General features: G+C 35.2%; 1 protein-coding gene across 8 annotated transcripts in view; it reads left to right on the top strand.

Moving 5' to 3' along the window:
- Bckdhb (branched chain keto acid dehydrogenase E1 subunit beta) overlaps positions 1-7,329 on the top strand; it is a 184,869-nt gene that overhangs the window by 162,316 nt on the left and 15,224 nt on the right. The gene's annotated exons all lie outside the window — the stretch shown is intronic.

The following is a 7,329-nucleotide window of genomic DNA, read 5'->3' as shown; positions in this document are numbered from 1 at the left end:
GCTTTTGTCTTGTGATTTCTACTTCCTTTACATAAAAGTGCTGGACAAATGAGAAGACACTGTTTGCATCTGATTCCCTCTCGGGGGCTGGCTGGGGTTTCCTTGCAGCCTGACTGGGGTTTGCTTTCAGGGCTTAGTAGAAGATCTGCTCATTTTACAAGCAGATGGCATCACCTTTGATTGCAGCAGAGGAGAACCCCACCATGCGACTTTTATTCTGATTGTTTTTAGACATCCTAAGTTGACTCTAGTTAAGCTTTCTCAGACAGAATCTTGGAGTGGGGTTTAGAATTAGAAAAGCACTTTTCCAAAAATGAGAAAGACTGACTAATCAGCTTTGCCTGGTAGGTAGTCTCATTGGGATTACTCTAATTATTTTTTTTAGTAGTATATGTTTGCAGTACATAATGTTTATTTTCCTTGGGTGGAGTTGGTACATGAACATAACACATCTTAATTCCTTTGTTCATCCCTTTTCCTTCCCCCTACACCCTCCCTCCATCTCTGGATCCTCTTCCCATTTGAGAAAGATCTATCTCCCTACTTCCTATTATCTATCTTTTATTTTGCACTTTATTTTTATTCTGCTTTTCTCATGTAAAAGAAACCATGTGATATTTAAGCATGTGTGTGATTTATTTCACTTACCATTATGGTCTCAAAGTATATCCATTTTCCTACCAATGACTCAAGTTTATCTTTCTTTATGGCAAAGTAATACTCCATTGTGTGTAAACACCACATTTTCTTTGTCCATTTATCTGTTGATGGATATATAGGTTGCTTACAAAGTTTAGCTAATTATGATTTATGCTGCTATAAACATGAATATGCATGCATTCACAGCTTCAAAGGATTAGGACATGGACATTTTGAAGGCAGTTATTCTGCCTACCTCAGTCCTTTTCTCTTTTTCTTAGTGGACCACACTAGTCTGGGGATTTAAAGGAAATGAGCCATTACCCTCTTTCACCACAGTGGACCCAAGGTATAATTATACATAGCGTAAAAGCTGGCATATTCACTTCCAGACTAGGGCTTCTCAGCTGAATACTTCTTTTCATATAAAATATCACAGGCTTTGCCTCTCCTTTCCCCTAGCAGCCCTAAGTCTTCTTCTGAGAAGCTCTCCCCACTGTGGTCCTCCATCTGCTAGAACCTTCCTCACTCTCTGTAGCAAGCTGCACACTGTCCACACACTGTAGGAATGGTAGTGGAAGCTCAAAATTTGTGAGTGCTTGGACAATAATTCACAACCTCATTTTTTACAACTCTTTTCCCATTCCAGCTTTTCTCTGAGGAAATCAGTTTGGAACTCCTAAAAGCAGACTAAAATTTTATTTATTCAATTAATCATGCAGATGTTAGGATGTAATTTTTAGGGAAAATTATATGGCCCCTGCACTCAACAAGCTAAAAGTTTAACTGGGAGATGTACATGTAATACGAATAGATGTGTATCTACACATGCATACACAGGATGGCTGTGTGTATATATCCGTATTCATGTAAATGTGTATGTATGTAAATATGTGTGCAAGTGTATTATAGTGGAAGTACATAGAAAGGTGAGCCTCCAGGTATCCTTGGGTGGCCTTGGGGAAAGCTGTCCAGATGCATCTGTGCTGGGAAAAGTAGCATATACTTTCACACAATCCATGGAAAAAACTTCCTTGTGAATTTTTTGATGGGAAAAAGAATACATGACACAACCTGCATTTTTGCTCTCACTTCCTGGTTTTAGAGCAAAATAATAAGAATCAGAATATAGGCTGATCCTAGAGCCGGGGATTTAGCTTAGTGGTGCCGCTGCCTGCCTCGCAAGTTCAAGGTCCCAAGTTTGATCCCCGATACCCGCCCCCCCAAAATATATATATGAGCTGACCCTTATGGTAATACAAATTTCTTAACTGTAATCCTTGGTTTTTCCAGTGGTAGTACCTAAATCACTGAATTGTAATGAATCTTGAATGAGTTAATAATGCTAATGTTTTCGAATGGGCCCACCATAGAGAAAACATCCAACAGAATTGTTGTAGTATATCTTCATCACCATTCATCACCAGGATCTCTCGATTGTCTCATCACTTCTGCTCTCAGTATATAAAACAAGTTTCCTGATTCAGACCAACTTTTTTCTCTTCACATATGTTTAAGGAGTTACATCTAGATGCCTAGCATAGTGGTTGTATGTAGATGTGTAATGACACCCGGTGGACAGAGCTTCCGCATGTGGGAATGTGTATATGAAGGCTTAGGAATTATTGGTTCCCTATCAAGATAACTTATAACCTTTAATTTTCTTTAGAACCTCACATTAGTATCGTCTTGAAATTATATATTTGTTGTTTGTAATTCTAGTTAGATAATTAGAATAATTTGAGAAACTAATTTTCACTCTCATTAAAAGTGATTAAAAGTAACTTTTGAAATATTAATAGAAAAAATGTAAAATCAGTTTTTTCAAGCTACATAATATATCTACTTATAAATCTTCAATAAAATATGAAATGCATGGGGTCAGGGATTTAGCTCAGTGGTTCTGCCGCCTGCCTCTCAAGCTCAAAGACCCGAATTCAATGCCCGGTACCAAAAAAAAAAAAAAATTATTCTTTGAAAATGTGAAATGCATAAGTATTACTACTTGTTTTAAGTACTGATAAATTTAAAATGTACTAAATATGAATCCACTTTAGTCTCAAATGAGCAAAAGAAAGTTTGAGTTATATAAAAATGAACACTTTAAATAGAAAAGGCATAAATTCAAATTTTATAAAATCATAAATAACAATGACAATTATTAACAAATAAATTTTTTCTCCCAAGTTTGATACGATATTTATATTCTAAATTTTAAGTTTTGTTAATTAGTGAAAAGCAAAGATGTCCTTATATAGTTTCCTTCCAGCTTCTGGCTTTATAAATGCACAAGAGCAAATATTTTCTTGTAACATTTATACATATACAACAATGACCATATTTTTGAAACATAAATAGAAATGTAATGTCTTCTCAAAAAGATCTTACAATGTGCAGCCAAACATGTATGAGACACATGTAAGAGATTGCTGCAGGGCACAGTGAGGTTAGAATCAATGTAGGAATGAGTGAGAGAGAAAGAACTGAAGCATTTTGGTAAGTTTGTGTACTGAAAAGGTTAAGAGACAAAGGATCATAGTAGGAAATATAGCATACTCACATCATTAAAAACATTCTAGATGTCCTGTTGGTGTACGTGGCAATGAGTCTCAGTCACTCCTTTGAGCCAATGTACCAATAATTTATAGTTTGGAATGGACAGTTTGCAGAAGCTTCTAGGTGAATTTTGTATACACCTTTTATCTCCCTTCTCACCCCTCTCCACATTTTTTCTTCTCTCTTCTGCCAACCTCCTCCCCTTGCCAGTGGCCATCTTGTCCTTTTATTTCTTAAGCCAAAATGGAGAGAGATCGGTGTCAGATACTTGATCACTGAGCTGATGTATCTTCATGGTGGCCATCTGGCTTCAGCAGATCTAAGCAAGAGCTGTAGATTCACCTGCCAAGACCATAAAGGTCATGTTTCCTCAACTAATGAGTGAGGTCAAAGTATGAAATATGCTGATTTTCGAGTCAGCACAAGCCCACCCAGGCTGGGGGAAGGTTTAGCATCCCTAAGCACACAAGTGAAGATAGGAAAACGTGCTAGGTGGCAGCCAGTACTGACCACTACATATATAGAAATCAAAGTGATTTAATGTAATGAATAATTTTGCATATGTAAATTTTTTTCAGGGTAGTTTTGAAAAGTATACAAGAAATACTGTGTATTATTTCTCTGAGTATCAAATGTTTCAGACAAAAATAATCTTTCTGTGGTATTTTAGAATACAATATGTATCAAATTATAGTTTAGTACCAGTATTTCATATGTGATTTATTCATTTAAGACTAATATATAGCAAGCTGTATCATACCTTATTTATCTTTTATGTGAACACTCATTGCTTCACAAAGTTGCATTTGTGCCAGAATTTGGCACTTCTGTTCCAGTTCTCGGGATTCCAGGCAGATTATGTCATTGTTTTTTTTTCTGATTACTATTTTATAGAAAAATGTGCTTCCTAGTATGTTATTTTTAAGATCATATAAGCTGTTCTTAATGCCAATAAGAATTTTAAAGGACTGTAAAAACTTCCTACAAATGGAGCTAGAAGTTGAAATAAAAGAAGATAGTAAGAAGCCTAAAGACTGTGTGAGATAAAACTCATATTTATCCATTTCAGGACTGTTTGTATACCGTGTAATTGATACAGCATGGTAGAATGGATCCATTTGATTGGTGACCTTGTTCTCAAAAAGTTGATATCCCAAAGTAGGTTCTCAAAATAATAGCAGGAAACCACTTGTTATTTTCTGGAAGTTTATGTTGTCAGACTTCAGTTACTTCTACTCAGTTTAAAATCAAAGTTTCAGACTACAAATATTTCAACAAAAACTCTAAAACACCATTCCAGTCACAACAGAAAGAAGCATCAGACATTGAGGGACATTACAGAATACATGACCAATACTCCTCAAAACTGTCAAGTTCATAAAAACAAAGTCTTGAGAAGCTGTCATAGCCAAGGATGTCTCGGGAAACAAGTGAACTGGATGTGTCTGATGTAGATTCTAGATGGAATCCCGGAATGGGAAAAAAAAAGATATTGGGGGGAAAAAAGATATTAGGGGAAAAAAAACACTGAGGAAATCTGAGTAATGATTGGACTCTATTCAATAATAAAACATCAATGTTGATTCATTAATTGTGACAAGAGTACTATACTAATGTAAAAAAGTAATAATAGTGGGAACTCACTGTGGAGTTAATGGGAACTCTGTGAACTATTATGACAATTTTTCTGTAAATTTAAAACTATCCTAAAATAAAAGGCTATTTTAGGGAGAGAGTTTCTGCCATAATGTTGCTGCAGCAGGAACTTAATGTTACTGCTTGACTGATGGAAAAAGCCCTGCATTTTTTGGGATTCCCTCTGTGGGCATTAGGGCTGGAGCATCCCTTAGATCTGGTGTTTTGAATCTTAATAGTAGATTTGTAATTTCCTGTTTATATGTCTGTCTGTCTGTGACTTGTTTGTTTTATTGTAGTGTAGGATAAGTTAAGAAAAAAAACAAGTAAACTGATATTTTTTCAATACTCACTGTATACCAAATATGTCACAAATGAATATATCCAGTTTTAGAAGCCTATAGGGTAGACCTACTATTTCTACAAATGAGAAAAACAGAGACTTGGAAGACTCAGTAACCAGTCACCCCAGTGTTTACTGACAAAATGCAAGAGAGCCTTGGGTAATGCTTGATTCCATTTCCCACCTTTCTATCTCATTTATGTGAGCTACCTTTGTTCTGAAAAGCTGCAAATCAGCAAGACATTCTTTTTGACTTGCATCTATATATTTTTTAAATCCTAAAATGTTTTTGAAATCATTGTAGATACTTGAAATTGCAAAAATGGTACTTATAAACCTGTGTATCTTTCTCCCAGCTTCCCTCCATAGTGACATCTTATGTGGGACAATGTCACAACTTGGAAACTGACATCTAATATTGGTACTTTCATGTTAACTAAAGAATTTATTCAGTTTTCACTGTGTGTGTTTGTGTGTCCTTATGCAGTGTAATCCCATGTACAGACTTGAGTAGCTACCACCACAGGGAAGATACAGAACTGTCCCATCTCAAGGAACCCTCTCACTCTACACTTTTATATTTATACTCCACTCATCCAGTCTCTAATCTGCTTGGCAATCACTAATCTTTTCTTCATCTCTATAGTTTTGTGAGTTCAAGAATATTTATACAAATGAAATCATAGAGTATGTTACTTTTTAGAAACTGACTTTTTTTTGCTAAGCATAACCTCCTTGAACTTCTTTCAGGTTATGTAATCAATGGTGCATTTCTTTCTCTTTTTTGCCAATTAATTTTTAGTGGTATGAATACACCATAGTTTTTTTTTAACCATTCACCCATTAAAGGTTATTTGAGTTGTTTTCAGTTTTTGCTTTTACAAAAAACCACAAAAAAAAACAACAAAAACTCTTGTGAATATTTGCATGTATGTTTTAAAGTAGAAAGAAGTTTTTATTTTTCTGGAATAAATCCCAAAATTTTGATTGCTGGGTCATAAGGGAAGTGAATGTTACTTTTATAAGAAACTGCCAAATATTTGCTAGCATGTTGTCAGCACTGCATATTCTCACTACTGATATATGTAAGGTTGAGATTCTCTGTACTTTCACCAGCGTTTCGCATTCCCACTGTTTTTCTGTTTTAACAGGCATGTAATGGGCAGTACTTTCTCACTGTTGTTTCTCTAATGGGTAATAGTATTGAACATCTCATGTGCTTGTTTGCCATCTCCTTTTTGTTGAAATGTCTGTTCCTGTCTTTCTCCCTTTTTCTAATTGGATTGTTTCATTTCTGACAGTTCAGTTTTGCGAGTTGTTTACATATTTTGTAATGTAGGATGTTTTTAGATTTGCAATTTGCCAGTACTGTATCTGCTTCTGGTCTGGTCTGTCCTGCTTGTTTTGTTTTGTTTTTTAAACTAAATCTGTAACATTTTACCATTTCCTAGAGATTTAATCTTCCTATGAAGAGCTGGATCCTGCTTTTTTTTTCAGTTCTGCATTTTAAACTCTGGAAATTGTGCTCTCTTCGGCAGCACATATACTAACCTCTGGAAATTATCTTTTGTATTTTTTTAATGGAAGATTTTGTCAACTTACTGGGTTTTTCTTATGAAAGAAATAGTGTTTTCCTTATGGTCTCTGCACTTACAAGATTCTGACATTTTCCTTTGGGGATATCTTTGCCCATGCATTTTGTTTATGGTGGTAAAATCATTTTCACCAATATGACCAGCTTTTATGTACTTCATGAGCTTATTTCTATGAAGTTTTACTTCTGTGGCCATCCATATTTTATTTTCATTTTTTCCCAGTTTAGTGTTAAAATGGACATCTGACAATCTTTTGAGTGTAAGCTTTGATAAGAATTCAAGGATGAAGTTATTTTTGTGCAGATTATGTTGACTTCTCTTATCAGTTTTGAAGGGCTAAAGAGTCTTAAACACTTGTGATTGTCCCAGCCTGAGAGATGTAAAGATATGTGAAAACTGGAATTTTTCAGGTAAACCTTTGTTTACAGTATGACTCCTGTGTGCTGGAGTTTGTATGCTCTGATAACTTCTGTTAAAGGGAATTTGATTTCCTTCTCATTAGGCTTATCAATATATGCTGACAGTGTAGATGACAGAATTGAATGGGGAGAACCTGGTTCT

Source organism: Heterocephalus glaber, unplaced genomic scaffold (genome assembly GCF_053883595.1).
Source record: "Heterocephalus glaber isolate CG9 unplaced genomic scaffold, H.glaber_assembly_v1.0 deba00001523, whole genome shotgun sequence".
NCBI classification, from domain to species: domain Eukaryota; kingdom Metazoa; phylum Chordata; class Mammalia; order Rodentia; family Bathyergidae; genus Heterocephalus; species Heterocephalus glaber.
The sequence above is the reverse complement of the archived record's forward strand: the minus strand, read 5'-3'. Positions and strand labels throughout refer to the sequence as shown.